The sequence below is a fragment of the Mixophyes fleayi genome, chromosome 5 (assembly GCF_038048845.1).
Source record: "Mixophyes fleayi isolate aMixFle1 chromosome 5, aMixFle1.hap1, whole genome shotgun sequence".
Classification (NCBI taxonomy): Eukaryota; Metazoa; Chordata; class Amphibia; order Anura; family Limnodynastidae; genus Mixophyes; species Mixophyes fleayi.
Window position 1 is genome coordinate 12,569,186 of NC_134406.1, and position 26,038 is coordinate 12,595,223.

General features: G+C 40.0%; 1 protein-coding gene across 1 annotated transcript in view; it reads left to right on the forward strand.

The window, feature by feature from the left end:
- Positions 1 to 11,539: 11,539 nt before the first annotated feature.
- The window catches only part of ST3GAL1 (ST3 beta-galactoside alpha-2,3-sialyltransferase 1), a 98,685-nt gene continuing 84,186 nt past the window's right edge, over positions 11,540 to 26,038 (forward strand). Inside the window, exon 1 of the mRNA XM_075211685.1 lies at positions 11,540 to 11,867. The gene's annotated coding sequence lies outside the window, so the exon portion shown is untranslated. The remainder of the gene's footprint in view (positions 11,868 to 26,038) is intronic.

Consider the following 26,038-nt stretch of genomic DNA (forward strand, 5'->3'; position numbering starts at 1 on the left):
TGCAATCAATTTATTGCCACGGCTGCTAGGAGGGAAATAGGTCTATTCATATATCTTAAGTGCCTAAAACCCCCCCGGGGACCTAATCCAGTTCTTAGCACAACAAAGCATACCATTTGGAAAACTAGACAACCTACTACATATAATTAGGGCTCAGTTACATTTCAAGCCCAAGGGCTAGATTTACTAAGCTGCGGGTTTGAAAAAGTGGGGATGTTGCCTATAGCAACCAAGCAGATTCTAGCTGTCATTTTGTAGAAGGTACTAAATAAATGAAAGCTAGAATCTGATCGGTTGCTATAGGCAACATCTCCATTTTTTCAAACCCGCAGCTTAGTAAATCTAGCCCCAAGACTTGAATGTACACTTATTGTACAGAAAGTGGTGTAATAGCTGAAAATAGTGCATTGTTTCATTTATTTAATATAAAAAGAGTGGGCAACCAATTGACAAAGATGTATTGATATACCTTTCTGAATAGCTGTCACCAAGAGAATGGTACCCAATTTGGTTTGGTTGACCTAGCGTAGAACTTTCGAGGAGTACAAAGATCATAAGAGCATTTAAAGGTGACAGACAGACAAGAAAAACAAAGGAAAGGTTGGGAAGGAATATAATTTTGTAAAGTAGACAACCTACTGCATCAAATGAAAGGTCACTTACCTTTGTAACCCAATCCCGTAATACACAATAGTTCCCAGCAGGTGGCATAATAACGAAAAAAAAAAATACTGGTAATCATATATTTACTAAATACAACTTGGGCGCACCATTGAAAAAGTAGGATTGTCGCACCTTTGTGAATAGCTGCTGGTCTCACGACAAGACTGGTACCCAATTTGCATTGGTTGAACTAGCATAGAGAGTGTATTCTGAGGGCCAGAGAGGTCAAATAAAAAAAGGTGTCACAATTGCAGAAAATAACACATTTTTCAAATATTTACTAAATAATACATTTGGAGAGACTTCCTGATTAGAGGGCTACAGAAGGGGTGGTGCTTAACTAAAAGTGGGTGGCTCTTTACCCAAATTTGCACATTAAGTTAAATACTGACTGTTTTTTCATGTAGCACACAAATACTTGATAGCTTATTTGTACACTGAAATTTAAAGTTGATATTTGTGTGCTACATGAAAAAACAGTCAGTATTTAACTTATGTGCAAAATAGAATACTAATTTGCACCCCTTGCATTGTAACATGGTTTTGTCCAGGAGACTTAAATAAGAAGTTTCTCAAGTTAAGATCCTTAATGAATCAGGCCCTATATATCTCTATATTTCCAATTGGGACCAATAACTTGGATTCCCCAAAAATTACTGAGACTTTTGCTGAAACAATTGTGTATTTGTTTACAATGAAGTGATACAGAGTGAGTTTCTTTACCCTTACTTATATGATATAGGTGTTCAGAAATTCGTTTTTCAAGGGGTCTGGAAGTTTTACCCAGATACAATAGACCACAATTACATTGCAGAATATATATAACATTTTTAGTATTACAAATTATAAATTGCTGAATTTTGTAATCAACATTATTATGAGAAAATAGTGTTATTTTGGTGTGATCTGTTTTTATGGTTTAACATGCTATACAGTCACCACCACAAAATAACCTTTTGTTTTGTTCAGTTTGTTTTCACTATATATTTTTAGAGGCCCTTTCACTAATTTTTCTTTAAGTGTCGGGAGTCTTCGATATATAAATTTAGGATTTTGAGGTAATATTTAAGTTGTTACCGCTGACCTCTGAACTATGCAATCCAGAGGTCAGACAGTATATAAGGGAGTGAATGGATCTATTGGCCTTTATCCTTTAAAAATACCTTGAAGGTTGAAATGCATTGGTTATAAAGGCTTGTGGACTTGAATGGTGATATAAGAATTGCACTGCCAGGATACTATATAGAGACATAGGCAAATCGAGGGGGTTTTCTAGTGCCTGGAAACCCCCCTCCAAGTCTGGGTTACTGTATAATTGAGGTGGCTGGACCCTGCTCCCGCTTTACACGGCTCTGCTTGAAAAAGGAGAGCTGCATGCACCTAACAGTAGTGCACGCAGCATTGCCCCTGTATATTATGGGGATAGGAAGAGTTGGAGAGCAGCCAAGCACTGTCTAAAATTATAGCCACGCCCCCATGCATGCTGGTCAAGCCCACTGGCGGCGTGGTGTGGAAACCCCCCCTCTACAAATCATGCGTTTGCCCCTGAGAGAGGAGACAACATCGCAAATTTCCTAGGACTTGCAATGATTTGTACCAAGCTAAACACCTATGTAATCTGGTAGGAATCCATCTAATTTTTATACCCAGGAAGTCCTTCATTATGTTTTGTTTCTGCCATACATATTTTTTTACTGTTTTAAATTAAATATATACTTTTTACTGAAGTGCATATATTTTTTCGGATGTTTTTTTAAGTAAAAATTGGATATTATTATTCATCCTAAAGAACACAAAGGAATACATGTACAACGCCTATATTGATATGCATATTTTGTAAGTACAAACACATGAGGGTGTGGGAAGAAAGACAACACCCAATTTGTGGAAGAAATTTCTTTGGAAGAATTTCTGATCACTCATGTTTCAAAGCGCACACTTATTAAATTTATAGCAAGTGCACCCCCTAAAGGGATTTCAGCAGGAATTGATTTTTTAATATGTTGCGTATGTTCATTAATTATTTCCTATGTTAAATGGAATCACGCTATGTTCTTTTTTTATTTTGCTCTTTTTTCACATGATATACTACACAGAGAATAAGTCTCACTAAAGAAGAATTCGATCTCCATTGAATATAAGTATTATCTATTATTTAGAGCTGCAATTCCCTGGCGCCCCACCACTGAACAGTGTAATAAATCCAAATATAGCAATAATGATATATAATATCTCTTTATAATATAAATAGCATATAGCTAAACACCTCTGGCCAGAGTAGAATCACATAATAGATACAATGATCAATAAATAAAATAGAATAAAGTGCACATGGTTAAAAACATAGAGTCAAGTCCAAAATATGGACGTTGAATAGGTTGCACTATGTTTCTGAGATACCATCTGCAGTTAAAGTCTGTCACAGAATGTATAGAACGTCCCACAAACTTTCTTTTATTAGTTCCAATAATGAGATTGCAAAAACTCCAAGGAGAACTTTAACTTAGTGGTTAGAGGGTATTGTCAGTCTCTCTGGTGTTCCCACATAATTCCGTTACCTCTTTCAGCTGGAAGGGAGAATTGTGTGTAAACTGTTCCGATTGGAGCCTGCGCACCAGGTCCTTGTGAAAGACCGCTAGATCTGTTGTCAATAGTAGTCCCGCTCGGTAATAGGTGTCTGATAGGATATCAGAGAAGTACTCGCAGGGAGATATTCGGCATGAGAGGTATCAGTAGTAGATGTCTGAATAGTGGTCTGAACAGTAGAAAACCAACGCGTTTCACCTCAATATAGCAGAGGCTTCCTCAGGGATAATAGTGAATGTATGTTCGCTGTGTGTTGCCAGTTCAAATACCTCCCCTTCCGATTCCTGATTGGTTGATTAATTGGAAAGGGGAAGTGCGGATCTATAGCGCAATCCGATACATGCCGTTAAGGTTGCTAACTATGTTGGTAGATAATCAAATATGTAAATATATGCAATACAGAATATCGCCCAATAATAGACCTATATTGCAGGAAGAAGTTATATCTGCAATTATAAATGTGCCGTTTTCTATTAACTCGAACATACAATGTCTAAATTATTGGAAAGTATTCCAGTATGTACACCTAGTGGCATGCATAATTTTGGATATATGACATTCCTTTACAGAAAAATAAAATAGCAATGTTAATTGCTACATAATAATGAATGAACATAAGCATGAGATTGACAGATAATGATTCAATAATTAATAAATTAAATAGAATAGATACATAAATGAATATAGAAAACAAAAATAATAATATATACTGATAATAACAATAATGGTTAGGAAGTAGGATAAATCATAAGGATGTAGAAACTGTGCATATGTGCGGAGCTGGAATCAATTGCTAAGGAAACTCCCCAGGTCAAATGCGGCCATGTGGTGTAAGGGATCGTAGATCATATATCCATTTGGCCTCTTCTCTTGAGATCTTTGCTGCAAAATTTCCACCACTCCAATTATTTTTGACCTTTTTTATGCCCAGAAATTTCAGCAACGTATAGTCACTGTTGTGATGTTGCAGGAAATGAACTGATACATTGTGGTTCTCTACTTTGTTCTTAATGTTCCTACAGTGCTCAGCAAGTCTAATTTTAAGTCTTCTAGTCGTCCTACCTATATATTGCTTGTTACAGGGACATTGCAAGAGATACAGGACACCAGTCGTTTCACATGTGATCTTATCCTTAATCCTAAAATTTTTGCCATTGTGGTGGGACATAAATTCCACAATCGGTTTGGTAGTCTGGACATGTGTGTTTTTACACGCGGAACATTTATTACAGAAATAAAAACCTCCTTTATTGTTATTCATCCAGGTATTCTGTATAGTGTGCGTTTTAATAGGTATAGCACTCCTTACCAAAGTATTCTGGAGATTACGTGATCTTTTAAAGGTAATTTTTGGTCTAGTGGGAATAAGACCTACTAATTTCTCATCTTTTAGAAGTATAGGCCAATATTTAGAAATAATATTGCTGATTTTGTTAGCATGGACACTATACTGTGTGATAAACCTTACTTCAGCCTTTTTCTCTATATCCTGGGTGATTTTCTCTTTTGTTTGGAGTAGAAGATGTCTATCCGTTTCCCTTGCTGTTTTAATAGCTTCTTCGACCATAGAGGGATTGTAGTGTTTTTCTTCACATTTAACACTGTCAGTTGCCTGTTCCTCAATTTCCGTAATATGTGTGCAACTACTACGTAGTCTCTTAAACTGACCCCCTAGTATGCTCTTCAGCCACTGAGGGTGATGGCTACTTGTTGCTACGAAGTTATTACTACAGTCTACCTCCTTCATAAAGGTCTTAGTATGGAAGTTGCCATCATAAGCAATGATCTCCAAATCCAAAACCTCAATCCTCTCTTCGCTGATAGAGGTAGTGAATTTAAGGTTGAGATCACTATCATTGATGTAATCTACAAAGGATAGGAGGGTATCCATTTCCCCATCCCTTATCACAATTACATCATCTATATAGCGACGCCATAGTCTGAGGCTGCCTATATAGGGAATGTCATTCCAGACTTTGAGGTTCTCCCAGTGTGCCACAAACAGGTTTGTGTAACTGGGGGGCGAATTTTGTCCCCATTGCTGTCCCGCAAACCTGTCTGTAGCACACTCCCTTAAACCAAAAATAATTATGGTCAAAGTACATCTGATGGCTTCCACTAAAAAGTGGACTTGTTCTTGTTAGAGTTGTGATTCCATATTTAATAGATTAGTGATATGGGAACATCCCTGATTGTGCTGAATAACTGTATAAAAGCTTCTGTGATCACTTAGAATATAACATTATACCAAGGGGTCTCAGAATTTTAAAAAACCCAGATTTATACCCCATCATGATACATTTACTGATAAATGGAACACTGCACTTGATCATTGTTCCATAGAATTAATGAAACTCATAGTGGAAGGTAGGAAAACCTCACTGGAGGCAATTGATTTAGAAATCAAACAAATACAAGATACCTTCAAAGCACTTGAGAGTTTGGAAGGCTTTATCAATCTCAAACAGATTACACAAGAGAAATTGACTAAGATTTGAAAAGACACCGTGTCCTTAAAACAGAAGAAATTCCTTAGAAATATTTCAGACAACAAAGGAGATTATAGGAATTGGAATAAGGGAAATATAGGAAGAGAGGTCCTCACATAACCACAATCACTCTTCAAATATTCATCCTAGAACCTCAATTGGTATACACCACCAGAGAAACAAACAACATCCAAGTAATTCTGTATACCAGAAACCTTCTCAATACGGGGAACGTCCAGCCCATATTAGACCGCCACTTATCAAACAAACACCTAGATCTAGAAACTCTTCTCGAAAATACCTATCCCCAAATCCAGCTAATTTTGGAACATCTAAGAAAGTACGTGGGAAAACTAGCAATTACAAACAACTATCTAAATGTAATTTTGAAAGGGGAAGCAATGAAACAGAAGTAATCACCAAAGGCAAAAAACAGTTATTGATTAAGCAGATCAGCAAGAATTTAAATCCAAGCACACAGAGGGTGGACACTTCCCCTGACCCAGATCAATGTATGGATTATTTTTTAGAAATAGTAGAGCACAAGGCCCCCCCCCCAACTATTAAGAGGTACAGTGTACAACACACCAAGAAACCCGAAGAGAAAATTAGGAGGAATAGAGAGAGAGAAAAATGAGGAGGACAACTACTTAGGCGCAAAAACAAATACAAAGAGATTACTATGGAAGGAATTTTCAACCTTAGCACCTATATTTTGACGCACAACCAAGTAAAAGTGCTCAATAAGGGTCTAAAATTTGCCCCTACGCAGAGGTTAATAAATACCTATATTGACTTACACAAATTTGTCCAGAAGTCAACCCTAAAAAAGATTTTTCTCAATACGCGACTATCATATGTCCCGAAAGGTGATCGGGAAGGCAGATTTCAACATACACAACTAAAACCCAAATCTACTTTCGATCCTGGCCATCTCAAAGGTCCATATGTAGAGACTTTTCAAAGGAGTATTGAAATATATTGAATATATGAGGCCTTCTGGGGTGAAGCCCAACCTTAGCAATAAGGAGAGTGAAGCCCTCCTGGAATTGAGTAACAACAAACAAATTGTTATAAAGCCCGCAGCCAAAGGGGGAGGGATAGTGATCATGGATAAAGATCAATACCTACAAGAAGCTTTAAGACTTTTGGGAGAAAACGATACATACAAACCATTAAGAGAACATCCATGTATACAATAAACTTCTATTTCAACTTTTGAACAAAAGGGAAGGATGAGGGTATTATTTCCAAACAAGAATACAAATTCCTTTTTCTCTCAAACCCTCGATTACCAATATTCTACTTTCTCCCTAAAATTTATAAGTCACTCACCCACCCTCCGGGAAGACCTATAGTTTCGGGCATAGGATCATTAACATCCAATTTGTCCGAATACATTGACACTTTCCTACAACCATTAGTGACCAATCAGAAAAGTTATTTAAGGGATACTACACAAGTACTTAACGTCCTGGATAATTTACAATGAAAAAATTACATTATGATGACTTGTGACGTCACATGTTTGTATACAGTTATCCAGCACGATCAGGGATGTTCCCATATCACTAATCTATTAAATATGGAATGACAACTCCAACGAGAGCAGACGAGTTTGCGGGACAGCAATGGGGACAAAATTCGCCCCCAGTTACACAAACCTGTTTGTGGCACACTGGGAGAACCTCAAAGTCTGGAATGACCATCCCTATATAGGCAGCCTCAGACTATGGCGTCACTATATAGAGGATGTAATTGTGATATGGGAAGGGGAAATGGATACCCTCCTATCCTTTGTAGATTACATCAATGATAATGATCTCAACCTTAAATTCACTACTTCTATCAGCGAAGAGAGGATTGAGGTTTTGGATTCGGAGATCACTGCTTATGATGGCAGCTTCCATACTAAGACCTTCATGAAGGAGGTAGACTGTAGTAATCCCATTGTAGCGACAAGTAGCCATCATCCCCAGTGGCTAGAGAGCATACCAGGGGGTCGGTTTAAGAGACTACGTAGAAATTGCACACATATTAAGGATTTGGAGGAAGAGGCAGCTGATCTTAGTGTTAAATTTGAAGAAAAACACTACAATCCCTCTATTCTCGAAGCAAGGGAAACGGATAGACATCTTCTACTCCAAAGAAAAGAGAAAATCACCCAGGATATAGAGAAAAAGGCTGAAGTAAGGTTTATTACTCAATACAGTGTCCATGCTAACAAAATCAGCAATATTATTTCTAAATATTGGCCTCTATATCTAAAAGAGGAAAAATTAGTAGGTCTTATTCCCACTAGACCAAAAATTCCCTTTAAAAGATCACGTAATCTCCAGAATACTTCGGTAAGGATTGCCATACCTATTGAAACACACACTATACAGAATACCTGGATGATTAACAATAAAGGAGGTTTTTATATCTGTAACAAATGTTTCGCGTGTAAAAACACACATGTCCAGACTACCAAACCGATTGTGGAATTTATGTCCCACCACAATGGCAAAAAGTTTAGGATTAAGGATAAGATCACATGTGAAACGACTGGTGTCATATATCTCTTGCAATGACCCTGTAACAAGCAATATATAGGGACGACGACTAGAAGACTGAAAATTAGACTTACTGAGCACTGTAGGAACATTAAGAACAAAGTAGAGAACCACAATGTATCAGTTCATTTCCTGCAACATCACAACAGTGACTATATGTCGCTGAAATTTCTGGGCTTAAAAAAGTTCAAAAATAATTGGAGGGGTGGAAATTTTGCAGCAAAGATCTCAAGAGAAGAGGCCAAATGGATATATGATCTAGGATCCCTTACACTACATGGCCTCAATGTAGACTTTGACCTAGGGAGTTTCCTTAGCAATTGATTCCAGCTATGCACATATGCACAGTTTCTAGATCCTTATTATTTATCCTACTTCCTAACCATTATTATTATCAGTATATATTATTATGGTTGTTTACTATATTCGTTTATGTATCTAATCTATTTAATTTATTCATTATTAAATCATTATCTGTCAGTCTCATGCTTATGTTCATTCATTATTATGTAGCAATTAACATTGCTATTTTATTTTTCTGTAAAGGAATGTCATATATCCAATATTATGCATGCCACTAGGTGTACATACTGGAATACTTTCCAATAATTAGACATTATATGTTCAAGCTAATTGAAAAACGGCACATTTATAAGTCCTCCATGGAGTTTTTTTAATCTCATTATTGGAACTATTAAAAGGAAGCGTGTTGGACGTTCTATACATTCTGTGACGGACTTTATCTATCTGCAGATGGTATCTCAGAAACATAGTGCAACCTATGCATCGTCCATATTTTGGACTTGACTCTATGTTTTTAACCATGTGCACTTTATTCTTTTTCATTTATTGATCATTGTATCCATTACGTGATTCTACTCTAGCCAGAGTTGTTTAGCTATATGCTATTTATATTATAAAGAGATATTATTATATATCATTATTTCTATATTTGGATTTATTACACTGTTCGGTGGTGGAGCGCCAGGGAACTGCAACTCTATATTTTACTTTTGAGTGGCAGGGAAACCTCTCTCATCCCTAATAGGCAGCAACCCACTGTATTATACCTCTTTGAGGAAATAGACAGCGCTTGTTTGCTACCAATATTATTTAATATTTATCTATTATCTATGTTTGAACACTAATAGCGCTTGAAGAGTTAATCAGATCTTGTTATTAATATATTATTTGGGAAGTGCATATCCTTGTTTTAGATCAGTAAAGCTGCATTCAGAAGGAGCACAGGTAGACAGTCTCCTTTTACTCATAGGATATATCAGGCAATAGGCGTCAGGCAAAAACTTCAAGCAGTGATGTTTATTTGCTAAAGGGGTTCTTATAAGGACCATTACACAGTAGTTTGAGGTACTAGTGTTTATCCAAATGTACAGATGGTACAATACAGTTAAAATAGAAAATATAGGTTGTATATACTATTTCTGACACACATGGTGGCAGGAGTTAACCCAGTCCCCTTCCTAACTGGCACCACAAGGTCTGAGATATTACATCAGATATTTAGCAGTAGGGTTTAATATATTCTCTAATCTTGGATTTAACAGAAGTCACATCAATCTGTGATTTCCTAAATTACTTGCTGATTTCCATTATTCATGTAGTTGTCTATATTTTTAAAAAGACAGGATTAAAGGAAACAATCTTCTGCTGTGTATTCAGGGTAAAAAAAGTGTCACTCACAGATGAAAAAGGCTCAATTAGCATGGGATTTCCTTACTTCAGACAGTTGCAGAACCATATTTCCCCTAACATGACATCAGTGCATTGCCAATACAAAACTCAGTACATCTGCAATGATAAACATTGTTGCACTTCGCCACTAGGGGGCCTATTTATCAAAGATCTCTCCCCTCTAATTTAGAGGTAAATCCCCGAAACCAGCAGTTTTCGGGGACTTACCACTAAATTACTATGTATTATTGCAGCATCGCAGCAGATATCTCAGATATCTGTTGCTTTGCTTCTCTTATCGGTTTACTGAGCACTCCCCATAACAGTGTATGGGAAGTGCTCAGTAACGCTATGTATCAATGACTGATACTTAGTTTTCAATCATTGTTATGTACGCCATCTGAAGCTGGCGTACATTACCATAATTGAAAAGTTTCACTGAAAACAGCGCTGCTCCGACGAGCAGGGCTGCACAGCGCATGTGTGGAGGGATCAAGTGATCCCTCCACACTTGCCTCAGGTTCCGTCAGACAGGGATCTCTGTGCGCATGCCCGAGTTTACTGGTCGGCGCATGCGCACAGGGATTGAAAGAGGGGCGAGCAGCACCGCAGAGGGAGGAGAAGAGAAGACTTCAGTGACAGGTAAGTGTTAATCTTCACAGGAGCAGCCATTTTTCGGAACGGCTGTTCCTGTGTTGATTTTTTAATACATATGAGAAACTTTTCAATCCGCACCTATGCGATGAGGATTGAAAAGTTTCATTCATATTATGCGGTCATTGGTAAATAGACCCCTAAGTGAAATAAATAAGTTATTTATAAGAGATCCAGCCACATAGGGTTTTATTAGAATTAAATTCAATTGCATGAGGACTTTTTTAAGCAGCATATTTGTAACATCAAAGTCTTCAAAAAGTCTCAAAAATGTGCCCATCTGGATGTAACCTAACACATATCTTTCTGATGGTTTGTGGCCGAGAAGCGTTATTAACCCCTTATTGCCAATTGCTTAGCCCCTTGTCCACTCGGAAAAAAAATTGGGAATGTCGCAAAAGCCGTAAACAGGATTTTGCGGTCGTCAAATTGATATTTTGTAGAAAACTGGCAATTAAACAGCTTATAAATGTTGGCATCCCTGACTGTGCAACTTTGTGCTTCACTTGCGAAAGTGAATTCTGCTGCAACCTATAAACTTCAACACTTCTGACACTTTCCCAATTTGCGGCTTCTCCTTTCTTAACCGCAATCCACAAGTGGTTCAGGGCATGGCACTAAACAGCACATCCATGTAATCACCATGGCAACCCATTGTTAGTTTGTGTCCTGCTGTTTCAGGATACCTCTGTGTTTAATAGTTTATTTCCTTTACATTTCAAAAAACAAGTACTCTTCTCCTTTCCTCTATATATGCTGCATTTCAAAGTGGGCTGAGCTGCAAATACTGAGGTCTGGTTTGCTTTAAACACTGCGTTCTGGTAGAAGCTCTGTCTCCAGGGGTCTCCACCCACATGTATGCAACACACTGAGAGCCCATGCTATCCACTGGTGCACAGCAGAGCTGCCTTAGCATGCACTACACCCCTGGAGGAAGCAGATGTGCTGGGCGTACCCAAAAAGACCCCTGTGCGCTGCCGGGCTGGAGACGCATTGGAAGTGCTGGGGGCTCTGCTTTAACTGGAGCCGAGGCGGAGTTTAGTCTCCTATGTTTAGCTTTTTCTCTCCAATCCACGTGGCTCCCTGAGCAACTATATTAGAGTCACAGGAAGGCTGTAAGGGAGAAGCCGATTAAGGGAGGGCAGAGGTGGAATTGTGCTGTGTAGAATTTCTCTGTAATCTGCCAGTGCTTGGAGGAGAAGGAGGAGGAGGGCTCCGCACATTTCTGGTAATTTACTCTTCTGATCCCCCCTTTTGTTTTGTGTTCCCAATGTTTGATGTGTTGTGTGCCTCTTATTGCTGGAGCAGAGCTGGCTGCAGACAAAGAGAGGGACTCTGCTAGACATGTGTGGGCAGGCTGGCTGCATGAGTATGCTGGATGAGAAGGCAGTTTAGGCAGGCAGGGAGGGGAGGCAGTTTGGATGAACCCAGTTTGGGCATGCAGGCTAGGGCATGATAGTAGTTGATGCAGCCCGAGGTGGCACAGGTCTGGGACTAGAGGCAATCTGTGGATGCGCACAATTTGGACATGTATGATGAGAGGGCATCTCGGAAGGGCATCGTTTTGGAAAGACTAGGTGAGAGGGCAGTTTGGCCAACCTGGGTAGGCACAGCTTAGACAGGCTGGATAAAGAGGAAACTGAAGTTGTTTGGATAGGACACTATTTAATCAGTTTTGGCCAGGGTGCGTTTTGGGGACACTGGGCAGGAACGCAGTTATGGAGACGTTGGATTGAGTTTGGGCAGATTAGGTGAATGTAGTTTCAGTAGTTGTTCACTTTCCTCCATTAACGGTGTATTGTGACGGGCTCAGATTGGAGGAGCGTGTAGCGGATTTTGTATTGTTAGATGTCTGCTATGGACATATGTGTCTGAACATAACGGGCGCTGCATTGTCTGGCCGTGCGCCTGTCTCCAACTTTTAAGACAAGTATTAAGCAATGGGTACGTGCACACACATGTACAGCAGCTGTGTGCGGGGAACACACATGTACAGCAGCTGTGTGCGGGGAACACACATGGGTTTCTGTAATTTTAGTAATGTGTGTCCTTTAAGGTGGACTTATAAAGCGGAGTATTATATTATTATTATTTAGCTGAGTGCAAGCTTCTGCTACATACAATACTCCAGTGACCTCTGGGCTGAGATCCATGTAGTGACAAGCTTGTTAGCAGCTGGTAGTACTCATATAAAGCAGCTTTACAACTATAATCTCTGTGTATCTGTATGAGAGGGTGAAGACCCCCCTTTTCTCTCTCTCTCTCTCCCTATTAGATGACCCACCTTATTTTGCATTTTATACTACAGAATAATGTTTCTGCAATTTATTATTACAGTATAGTCCATCTGTTTTCTACACCATCTGCAGACTGAGGAAGGGGGTCTGAAAGTAGCCAGCGGCAGTGAAGGGGTTAAGGGTAGCATTTTACTGGGTGTGATGATGTCATCTGTGAACTTGTAATAAGTCTGTTAATAGTATGTCTTTTTGGTGGGGGGTTTCCAATCTTTCGGTTTCAGCAGACACTTCCTGGTGTGTGGGGGTCTTGCTGTCAGTATCAAATTGCAGGGGGGAGTCCTCACAATGGAATTTGTGTCTGGTGGCCAATGTTAACTCTGTGATTGCCAAGGAAAACTGAGGATGCCCCAGGATTCGATTTGTAGTCACAGTTACTTTTTGTTGCTATAGTTTTATTATCCTTTTTATGTATTTTTATTTTTGGGGGTCACCATTCACTAGAATGGTATAAAACATTGTGGTGAGTTTTTTTAATTGGTTCCAAACAGTTGCACATCAAAACACACACACATCAATATAACTGTCAGAGATGTTTGTGATTTTTTTTTGTTTGTTAATTAAAAGTAACAGTATATACGGGCTGCTGGGCATATATATAACGTTTATTGTTTCAACATGTTCTTATTATTCAAAACTTACTTGCAAACTTTAACAAATATAAATATGCATAGATAGTATTTGTTATTATTATATTAGGCAACAAGGATCACAGCAAAATCATAAGTTAGCATTTTAGTTATGTGCTGTATTTGTTTTAAGTTTGTTATACAAGTCTATCACTCTGATTACTGGGCAGTGAAATAGTATTGTGCATCTGGTTTAATTTAGATGACTTTTGAAAGTTGTGTAATGGCACCGTATAAAGATAATTATTCTATGTGAACCCATGTAAGCTTGTATTCATTTTCTGGTCCCTGGTTTTCACGAGACATGGCTGTATGTACCATCTGGTATTAAGACAAATATGTAGTGATTGTGTAGGAACCGCCGTTTAATTTGTGTCTGTGCCCTTGTCGATATTAGAAGATCAAACCCAAACTAACCCCAAATTACTAACCCTGTGTGTAGTGAAGATACTGAAGTGTTGTGTTCCTGTCTTTAAAGACTGGTTAGGATAATGGCCATTACAAGGTAAGCCAAGTGCTCTGACTTGCTGAGACATGAACTTGTTTCGAAGTGGTTTTCAAACCGTTTGTCAAAACAGATCTGGGGTAAATAAATGTATTAAGCTGAGAGTTTTCCTGCAAGTTTGAAAAGTGGAGATGTTGCCTATAGCCACCAATCAGATTCTAGCTATCATTTTGTAGAATGTACTAAATAAATGATAGCTAGAATCTGATTGGTTTTTCATACCCACCGGAAAACTCTCAGCTTGATACATTTACAAGCTGAAGTTCGAAGAATCGCTAGACCTTCTCGAACATTATGTGGACTAAAACAAAATTAAAGCAGTTTGAGCAAGGTGATGGGGTGTGAGCTTTTTTAAGCTTAATTGTTACTTTGTACAGTGTTTTTAACATTTTTCCTTCATTTACAAACAGTTATGTTTACTGTTCGAATAAAGAAACTTAAAACTACTATAGAATGTAACCGTTTAAGTGTGAACAGGCAACTTTAAATGTTTTGAAGCTTGGTACTTAAACACAGTTTACGGCAGTTAAACCAAATCCCAACTGGCCTAAAAGAATTATTGCACCACACACGGTTCCATGATCTTGAATCAGAGCCTGATTAAGACCCCACGAGAGCCCAAAAATGCTTGTTTGCTCCCCTTACCCCTATCCGTTTTTCTTAAAAAAGCACAAATAAAAGGAGGTTCAAGTAATCCAGGCTTCTCAATTCCCACTGAGCTCTCGGCAGAAGCCTTTGTTTGCCCAATGGATAATCCAGCTCTACAAGTCACTTGTATCTTGTAAGCTTCATAGTTGTGCCTGAAAAATTCTGTTTACAACGTTTTATCAAATCATAGGTGCTACATTTAAAGATAGTTAACATTCAGGGGGAAATTCAATTGGCCACTTGAAAAAGTAACACGGCCTTTGCACTATTACCGTTATTACGATAATAGTGCCCGTAATAACCGTTATTACGGTAGTTTTAATGTCGGGAGCAGAAAGCCAGATTACTATTACCGTAATAACGGTAATATGTTTAATGAGGTCGTAATTCGGGGGGTAATTGAATCCCCCCAAGGAGGTAAATTTATCAAGCTGCGGGTTTGAAAAAATTGAGATGTTCTCTATAGCAACCAATCAGATTCTATTTATCATTTATTTAGTACATTCTATAAAATGACAGCTAGAATCTGATTGATTGCTATAGGCAACATCTCCACTTTTTCAAACCTGCAGCTAGATAAATTTACCTCCAAGTGTTGACAGGAATCAGTCTCCTGTTTTTACAGTGCATATAACATAGGGGCATAAACCTTGCTGGACAAGAGATTTTCATGAACAGACAGACAGATTAGGATCAATTTGATAGCAAACAATTAACCTATCAGTATTTTTTTGGAGTGTGAAAGGAAACCGGAGCACCCGGAGGAAGCCCACGCAAACACAGGGGGAACATACAAACGCCTCACAGATTATGCCATGGTCGGGAATTTAACTCACGACCCCAGTTTTGTGAGGCAGAAGTGCTAACCACTAAGCCACAGTGCTGCCCACAATTGCTCGTATATTGTATAATCAGGTTGAACATAAATCATTTCATATTAGATTGTTAGCTTTTGCGCACAAGCCCTTTCTTCATTTGACTTTAAGGCTAAATCCCTTTTGCAAAATTGTCATTTAACGTGGTCCCTTACTAAGCAAAAGCCTCACACCCAACTGCTGTACATTAAGTGACAATAAACTTTAAGATGTGTTGTTGTAGTGTAATCTGTGCATGTTTTATCTCCCTACTGTATAGCGCTGCGGAAAATATTGGTGCTTTACAAATAAACATTAAGAATAAAGGTCGTCCCCCCCCCCCCCGCGTCATTCTGCTTCCTAGTTCAGTGACAATATAGTAGAGATGAAATATGTTCGTCATAGGCTAAGACACAATCAGTATATTGTCCTTCCTGTGCTGCAGACTCAGAGCTGTTGCTGAGGTCACGGGCTGAAGCAGGATGGGACAAGTTGGAGTTGGCTGATAGTGACATTTGGGTCTCGGTCTACTGTCGCTCATCTTTATGCTTGTTAACCACAAATGATGATATACTGTAGTATTCTTGTTTCCAGACTGCTTGGGGCCTATTTATTTATTCATTTTTTTTCATGACAGATGCACATTTAAGTAAGGTTCACATTTATTAAGAGGGCATCGCAGTAGATACCGTAGTTATCTGCTGCATCGCAGTTCTCATCGAGCTGCAAAGCAGTCCCCATATATGTCTGAAGCTGGCGTTAGCCACTGAAGCCTATGGGGAGAGCATTGCAGTAGAGTAATATTCAGATCCCTCACCGCAACTTACCTGCTCTCAGGGGCGGCCTGGAACGGGGGGAAGGGGGGCAGCGGGCACCCGGGCCGCTCACTTTAACGGCTGTTCGGGGCAGCCGCCTCCCCCCACTCCCCTCCACCCGGTGGATGCAATAATTTATTAATATTACCGGCGGCCCGGTAATATTACCGGGCCAGCACGTCATTATGAGGCGGCCGCAGCGTGTGTCATGTGATGCGGCCGCCTGTGCGCCCCCCGGGATGAAACTTGCTCTCCTCTCCGGTCACTATCGCAAAAGTGGTGATAGCAGATAGCAGTTTTTCATGACTGCTGTTCCTAGTGCAGAAATAAATAATCTCTATTTTTCAACCCTTATCTTTGCGATAAGGATTGAAATTAATTATGGTTAAAATGCGGTGGTTGATAAATATGCCTGCTTGAATCCATATCTGCTCTAACAGTGATAGGCAACCCGATACACATCAAGTATCGCATGTGTGGCCCTCTGTCCTTCAATAGGGCCACAGATTGCCCTTAATCCTGGGAATACATTAAAAAGAAACAATTTAGTCAAAGAAGGAGACACAGCATGCCCCTAGTTTAGATCCAACATGCTCTCCAAAATAAATTTCAGAGAAGGTATCACGTCGTAGGACTTTCCCATGGTGGTAGGAGACAACGTGGTTTGGTCGGTACGTCCCTCCTTCCTACTTGATCTTAAACGTTCTTCTTTCAGTGGGTGACCGTCCTGGGGTGGGCAGAGGAGGTCGTGTGATGCTGAAGTCGGCTGCTCTTGTCTGGTTTGGTCTTCCCTTGTTTATGGCTCATCAAGGTTCACCCACAGTCCTAGGTCTTATTTATTAACAGCTGAGGACATGGATAACGCTCGGAGTGACATAAAGCAGAACGTAAGAGAAGGGGACAACGGGGCGTAAAGCAGATAAAAGAATTAGCGTGTCATAAAGCAGGAAGGAGCTAGGGAGATGGTGCCACGGCGGGCCTGCCTGTTGCCCATCAGTGTACTATATTATACTTTTATAATATATAACATTTAAATAATATACAAAATTGATGTAACCAATGGCAATCAGATTATTTCTGGTTTCCATTATATGGTTTCCTAGAGTTACAACACATTTGTGCATATTGCTTCATGTATCATCATCATCATTTATTTATATAGCGCCACTGATTCCGCAGCGCTGCACAGAGAACTCACTCACATCAGTCCCTGCCCCATTGGAGCTTACAATCTAAATTCCTTAGCATACACACAAAAAGAAAGAGACTAGGGTCAATTTTGATAGCAGCCAATTAACCTAGTATGTTTTTGGAGTGTGGGAGGAAACTGGAGCACCCAGAGGAAACCCACGCAAACACAGGGAGAACATACAAACCCCACACAGATAAGGCCATGGTCGGGAATTGAACTCATGACCTCAGTGCTGTGAGGCAGAAGTACTAACAACTTAGCCACCGTGCTGCCCTAATTCTGATTTACCACTGGCAAATTAAGCATGCACTAAGGGCTTAATGCTTGGCCAGCACAGGCTATGGCTGCATACGAGTTAGAGACTAAAGTATGCCAAAGATATTTGTATAAATATTACAACATTGACCGATTAACGGGAACTGTCCACCAATCTCACCATTTCTGCCTCTATATTACACTCGCACCAAATCAACTTTGCTGCTATAACCCAAATGTATAACATACTTTTAATGACTTTCTTTTGTCATCAGTTGTGCAACTAGTTCCATCATAATTTTCCATAGCAAACTTTTTTTTTTTATCTACTCAAAATAATAGTCTAACGTTTACAGCAACCACGGCAAACATAAATCCAGCAATGTACCTAGCAATTAAGTATTGCAATTGTATTATAAGAACGTACTTTTTGCACTGTTAGGCATAGACAATGAAAAAACATATTTATTCTTTGAACATGAATAAACGTTATTTAGCTGTCAAAACCCACAGGTAAAACGTTATTAAAGATAAAATAACAAGGGCACGCTCACAGTTCGTGATGATAGTTGCAAACAGGAGGTTAACTTATCGGAGAGAAGGATTCAATATGTTACTATGAGTGGGAATGGTGTGGATCTGTTGGATAGTTTTTGGGTTGAAGCGTGTTGGGGGGGCTGGTAAAGGCTTTGGTCATTGCGCAGTTATCAGCTGTAGTAAAAACTTTTGGGTGGAGATAACCAATATCTACATAGGCAATTGTCTTTGCTGTGGCACTTTTCGGAATTAATGGTCGAGGCTAAGCAAAAAAGTTAAGTAATCATCCTGAACAGAAACCTCTTTTGGTTTATCTAGTAAATTGAATAAAGCACCTAAAATATCATTATACATTTTCTTTTCCTGTTTATTTATTTGTTCGCATGTTTGAGTTATTTGGTTGATTGTCATTGCTTGAAATGCTGAGGTTATTCCACAGTTATTTCATACTTGCCAACTCCCCCGGAATGTCCTGGAGACTCCCGAAATTCGGGTCGGTCTCATGGACTCCCGGGAGAGCTGACAAATCTCCTGCATCCCGCTACTGCCTAGCAAAAATGATGCGATTCGTGTCGAATCGCGTCATTTTGGACCCGTTGTGGGGAGATGGGCCAAAATGACGCGTTTGGCCGCATCCCCGCCCTCCAGTCACGCCCCTCTCCCGGAAACAAGTTTCCGAAAGTAGGCAAGTATGAGTTATTTGCAATAAACAACGTGTATCTTCTCCAGTTTCCTGTTCATATTCTGTTTCCTTGTTGTTTGGGATAAAAATCCTTTCCTTAAAATAAAATGCACTCTTAAAACATACACATGTCATAAAAGTCAGAGGCAATCCAGAAAAAAAGCGTTAAAAGGTTAATTTAACTGATGACTCTTCTCTTCTTGCAAGTTCAGTTTTTAACAGTGTCATTTCCAGACCGCTCAGCCAGAGTGTGGTCACTGTTTAATTTTTCCTTTTTGTCATGTGTGCCAGCCTGGATTCAGGAACAAGAGCTTCTTAAAATAGACGATACAGATCAAAATAGATAGATCGTTATCCTTGAGGACGCTGATCCGCTTTTTAGAGCTTTTTGTAAGTTCATCTCTCACTTGAAGTTATATTTCATTGTTTCCCCTCTCACTTTTAAACTTGTCCCCTGAAAAATAAATAAATTGCCCACCTGCCGCTTTTTGCTTTTAACAACTTTATCTTAGCTTGTTAGAGTGCAGTAGAACTGCATGTTCTGGGGCTCCGCATCCTTAATATAGAGTGGTATATAGGCCACACTAAGTACTCTGTAGCTTATGCAAACAAAATCATTAAAACCAGTTCCATTTAAAATGATTTAGGGAATGAGAGGACAGTAAATAAATTGTCTGGGGGAATGGAGGTGGGGGGACATAAAGTGATGGTTAAAATAAAATTACTATTATCGTTTATTTATAATGCACCACTAATTACCGAGCTCTGTACCGAAAATATTTATTATTTACATCAGCCCCATCGTAGCTTATGGTCTAAATCATTCTTGCCAACTCTCCCGGAATGTCCGGGAGACTCCCGAAATTCGTGTCGGTCTCACGGACTCTCGGGAGCGCAGGCAAGTCTCCCGCAGCCCGCAACTGCCTAGCTTAATTGATGCGATTTGCGGTGAATCGCGTAATTTTGGCCCTGCCCCCCCCTTGACAAAACGGTATTTCCGTCATGGGGTGGGGCCAATGTGAAGCGATTGGCCGCACCCCGCCTCCTCCCGCTTTATAGTCACGCCCTTCTCCCAGACTACACTTGCCGAAAGTAGGCAAGTATGGTCTAAATCCCCTAGCACACACATACTAGGGTTAATTTTGTCAGCAGCCAGTAAACTTATCAGTATCAGAGGAATAGTAGGCAAACATGGAGAGAACATACAAACTCCACACAGATAAGGCCATGGTCAGTAATCAATCTCATGGCCCCAGTGCTGTGAGGCAGAAGTGCTAACCACTGACCATGAATATTCCTTTGCAGCAAGCAAAAATAAATGCACAGTACTGCTGTTCATCCTCTCGATCTTTATGTATGATATCATTGGCTGTATCTGCTGTAACATTGACCACATAGATAAATGCACAGTACAACTTCTCATACCCATTATAGTGAATGCACAGACAAGTGTCCCTATAGCATCGTTTTTAGACGTAGGACCGAACACGTGTCATTAATTTAGTAGCCTCAGTTTATGTCACACCTATATAATAGTACACTTAGCCGCATATTTCGTTGATGATGTCTGATTCTCAATGGTATCATGTGACCCATAGGATAAATTTGTCCTATTACTCCCAGCAGTCTCTAGGAGTGGCCGTTCTGGTCGGATGTGTAGATATTGCTAGATAACACACATAGTTTTGCTCTGCACAACTAAGGCGACTGGAAGCAAATACAACTAGCGGCGTAAGATGAGTGTATTTTGTAGAACAAACAGAAGCTACAATTAGTATTCAGGTGTCTTTTTTTTCCCTGACAGTAGAATAATATAAACAGCATGTGTAGCTGCGGCTTCAAAGTCTGTTTGTGGCTGAGGCTCAGCGTTTGAAGCCGCAGTGTGTCCTTACTGAAGTAAGCGGATTCCCTTCATCCCTTGCTGTCTGTCTTCTATATATCTTCAGTTCCTGTGTTTTATTATAAGGCCTGGGGCTGGTTATGTCCAGAAATTGTTTGGGATTTTCAAGGGGGAGCTTCAGGAGGGCAATCAAATTGTATTTTTCTATCTGTCTTGTTTTCTACCACTTACCGGCATGTGGCCTGAAAAACGTAGAGGGCTTCATGGTTCAACTGCCTCCTTGTCGGCTCAGATTGTCCTGATTTGTGGGGATGTTGGGGAGGAAAACTTCCACTCGCTGTAGGGGGCAAGTGATATTGAGGTGGGGCTGTCCAAAGGTGGTCCACCCATTGTAGTTTTGTAGCATGTGCACCCAGAGCTGCCATCAAAAATCGTGGGGCCCAGTACAAATGAAACAGACAGAGCCCCCTCCCCCCATGAACTCTCCTCCCTGAAAACGACCCGTCCCCATCACCCACATACAAAAATGTGATATAGTTTGGCTGGTCAAATAATGCACATGGATTTAATGGGAAAACTTTTTTCTCCATCATAAATTCTGATTTCTACCCTTTGCTTGGAGGTGGTGGGTGTCCGGTCTTGACCTAAACTTCCTAAAGCATATTTTTGTTGAATCTTCCAGGAGCACGTTATAGCATACTTGCCTACTCTCCCGGAATTCCCGGGAGGCTCCCCAATTTTGGGGAGTCCTCACGGACTCCTGGAAGAGTAGGCAAAGCTCCCGCATTTGCCGAAATTCACGGCAAGTGAATGGAGAGGGTGGGGCTTAATTGTGTAATTAAGCTCCGCCCCCTCCATTCAATGCTGGAGAGATCTTAAAAGTTGTCATGTGTGCATTATAGGTGAAAGGACATTTGTAGGTGCATTTCTACCAGTATGAGAAAACATTTAAAGATAAATATAGTAAAGACTATCCTGATAACAGGTGTTTTTCTTATAAACATGTTTTGGCAGATGTGACAAAGTATTGTTTAGAACATTTCTCTATTTTGTTTTGTTTCTTTTTTCTTGCTCAAATGAATCATGTGCTTCTGACCCATTTTCTATAGTGTCATTAAATGCAAGATGCAAATCTCATTGCCTCACACCTTCCATATGCTAAATCAAACACTAATTCACCCTAACATAACAGTACGTGTCTGGTACACACCCAGGCACTGTCTGCATTTATCTTATGTATAATTTAGATTAATTTAATTACACCAGCAACAATAACAGTGGTAATTTATTAATCGCTTCTCGGCCTTTTGGCTAAGATCAAGTGCAGTTGTGGCAGAGCTGCACTTGGTCCTCTGGCCAGGGGCTGGGATTGCTGCTTTGAAAAGCCTGGGACAAATGTGCCTCCGGGAGTGGCGACCCCGGGGGTGCCATAAATCACTGGTCATAGCACCTTAAACACGTGATTAGATTGGCACCCACACACTTTTGACCACTTTCTTTTAAGCATTCGCTCTATTCTTTGCCCCGGCCTTATGGCTGGGCGAGAAAATTTTTTATACCAAGCCCAGCCATTAGGCTGGGGCCGTACGCACTCAGCACTATTTATTTTTCTTCACGTTTGTCACTTTTTCTTTTGTGTTCACGTTTCTGGATTTTATTGGGTGCGGGTAGGCCCTTTTGGGCTCCTGTCCCCGAGACGATCTAGGGGGGGTTGTGCGGCCCTGAGGCTCCGGCCCCCCTGAACACCTATGTAGGTCCTCCCCTTAGGGGGTGGACTAGTTGTTAAGCCCTGGGTGAAGCTTCGGCGGATCCCAGGGGCTAAAGGGACCCCCCTAGCCTCGCAGCGAAGGGGGTCTGAAGACCCTTGCCCCCTAAGGGACCTTTTTGGTTCCGGGGGTCGGGGACCAGGGCCCTTTCTTTTTAAAGAAGGGGCCAGTACCGCACCCCTTGTGCACTTTTTTTATGCTTTTGCACCTTTTTTGGGCACATTGGGTTTTTGATTGCACGTTCCCAGGCTTTCAATAAAGAAATCTGCCTTCATAGGGTACGATATGAGCTGATCAAGTACTCATCAGAGCCAATCCTGGGACTGGAATCAAAAGCAATTAAGTAAAGGCAGGTTTGGTTTGACATGGATTTTATCTGCAATTACTATTACTCCCCAAGATGGAGAATATACATGGTGCAATCTCAAAGCCACCATACAGCTTGTGACAGAAAGGTTATGCTGAGATCTGCGGATAAGTGTATCAAGCTGCGGGTTTGAAAAGTAAAGTTGTTGCCTATAGCAACCAATCAGATTCTAGCTGTCATTTTGTAGAATGTACTAAATAAATTATTACTAGAATCTGATTGGTTGCTATAGGCAACATCTACAATGTTCAAACCTGCCGTAAAGTCGCAGCTTGATACATTTACCCCCCTGGAATTGCACTTTGTTCTGTACCCTGGTTAAAATTCCAGTGTCAGCTTCTTACGACCTTAAAAATGCCACTTTCCCACCTCTACCTGACTGTATTACAAAAATGTAGTTATAAGCTCCTGGGGCAAGCTGTGCTTAATAGTTGGATTCATTAAATAAGTTACAGACTCTACCATTGTGTGTGCTGATATCAGCTATGCCCCCATCTAGTTATGATCATCCTTAATCTATATATCGCCAACATAGAGAGCGGAGTTGTACAACCCCCCCAGATATCTTTCCCAGAGCTGGAGCACTATGACCTAGTCCTGGAATGTTAGAATGTATGTTGTGCACAACCCACATTTGCATTAGTAATTGGTTGTGCTCTGGATATTTTTCCATGTGAGCGGCATGACTAATCAAAAAGGTAAGCTAATTATCCTGAACAGAAGTTTCTTGGTTTATATATTAAATTAAATAAACACATAAAAAAAAATAATTCTTTTGCTTTTTACATTTGTAGCGAATTCACTTTGTTTATTTTCTTTTTTTTGCTTGTATGTTTAGATGTCTCTTGTTTGGCTTTGTTCCCATTACTTGAAACGCTTTTTTTTTTGTTAACGGAATGTCGAATATCTTTCCCAGTTTCCTATTCCTGTTCAGGTTCCTTATTCTGTAGAAAACTGCTGTGTGGGCTAAAAATGTACATTGTGCAGGTATAAATGTTAGGAAGTTTACTCGTAACTTTACTTACAGCTCCAGACAAGGTTTCATGAAATTGGTTGTACATCTTTTTCCTTTGACGTTTAATCCACTTTGTACACATCTTCCTGTATTTGGCTTTCTCTTGAAATGATCTTTCCTTGTCCTTCGATCTTACTTTTAAATACTGTTCTCCAGGGGGTAAATGTATCAAGCTGAGAGTTTTCCGGCGGGTTTGAAAAGTAGAGATGTTGCCTATAGCAACCAATTAGATTCTATTTGTCATTTAGTAGAATGTACTAAATAAATGATAACTAGAATCTGATTGGTTTTTCAAACCTGCCGGAAAACTCTCAGCTTGATACATTTACAATATCATCATATCAGAGCAAGAAGTGCCTAATTGTTGTTTTTTCATTGGATAATAACTGTAACAAATATGTGTTTATCAATTGTGCTGGTTGTTTGACATATCAGCTAACTCCAGAAGTGCCTTCTGCTGTGACGTTCATCTTACAGAACGGTTTTTAGATAGCTTAAGTCTAAAATTTCACTAAACTCAAACTATTTATTATTATCCTTCGTTCATATAGCATCTACATATAGTTTGGAGCTGAATCAGAACTTTTTATTCAGTCACGTTAGTCCTTGCACCAATGGAGCTTACAATCTATTATTACCTACCACAGGCACACTAATACATTCACACACAATGGGGCTAATATTCAGAAGCCAATTAAGTTGGAGGAAACCCAGAGTTGTAGCGAGGTTACGTGATGGCCAGGAGCAACCACGTGCGTTATCACATGACATCGCGTGCGTTATCACATGACATCCCTGCTTGCCCACATTTGATATCTCCCCTGCCTGTTTCAGAGCATGCTGAGAGTTGTAGTTCAATAATAGTCAAGAACACCCGTTAACGGCTTTGTAGGCTGTCCTGGGATCTGTAGTTCCACAACACCTGTCGGCCAGTTTGTTTAGCCAGCTCTGGATGAATAATGCATCATGTATTACAATGTAGAAAATATGATTTCAGGGTCACAGTTCTCTCACACAGGAGTCTGTGTAACTAATCATTTAATTATCTGGCCTTTTAGGCTGAACATCTCTGCTAAGGCTCGAAAGAGCATTGACACTGGTAACGAGCAAAGTACAAATTCTATCGGTGTAGTTTGCTAAAGATCAAATATTTGTCTCTCTTTATTTTGGAAGTGTGAGGGGAGTCTTCCTCCTGATCTATAACAGCCAATGAACAGTTGAAATAAAAAAAATTATGCAATTTATGCAAAGACAGATAAACAGCAACATTTCTGGGGGTAGTTGTGAGGTCCGATATGTAACAATGTGAAGAAAAGAATATTACGGCTTATATCATCTTCCCAATAGACTAAGGATTGGAGGGCGCATGTTAACTTGAAGTCAAATTGCATTTCTGGCCTATAATTTTTTAATTCGGGTCGGTCTCACGGACACCCGGGAGAGCTGGCAAGTCTCCCGCATCCCGCAATTACGGGGCTAAAATGAGCGAATCGCGTCATTTTTCCCACCCCCACCACAAAACGGCATAATGGCGCATTTGGCCGCGCCCCTCCCCCTCCCGCCCTCTAGACACTCCCCTCTCCCGGATACAACTTGCAAAAAGTAGACAAGTATGGCATAGGGTCAATTCTGACCAGGGCACGATCTGTGTAAAATTTCTATGTTCATCTGGACTTTTTGACGTCGATCGATCTCAGTGATATATATATATATATATATATATATATAAAATATATTTTTATAAAATGAAGTGCTATGGGCATTAATAAAATGACTTAACGCCATGAAGGCTCTGAATAATAAATAATGCTCCTTAGATTGTAAGCTCCATTGAGACAGCGACTGTCGAGGATGATTAATACTTCTCTGTAAAGCACTGTGTCATTTCTAGGTATGATATAAACAATGACAATAATATGTACTGTGCAATGTAATGTTAACTTGGGGGGGGGGGGGGGGGGAACAATTATTATTTGCTTTGATGGGCAAACATATCTTGT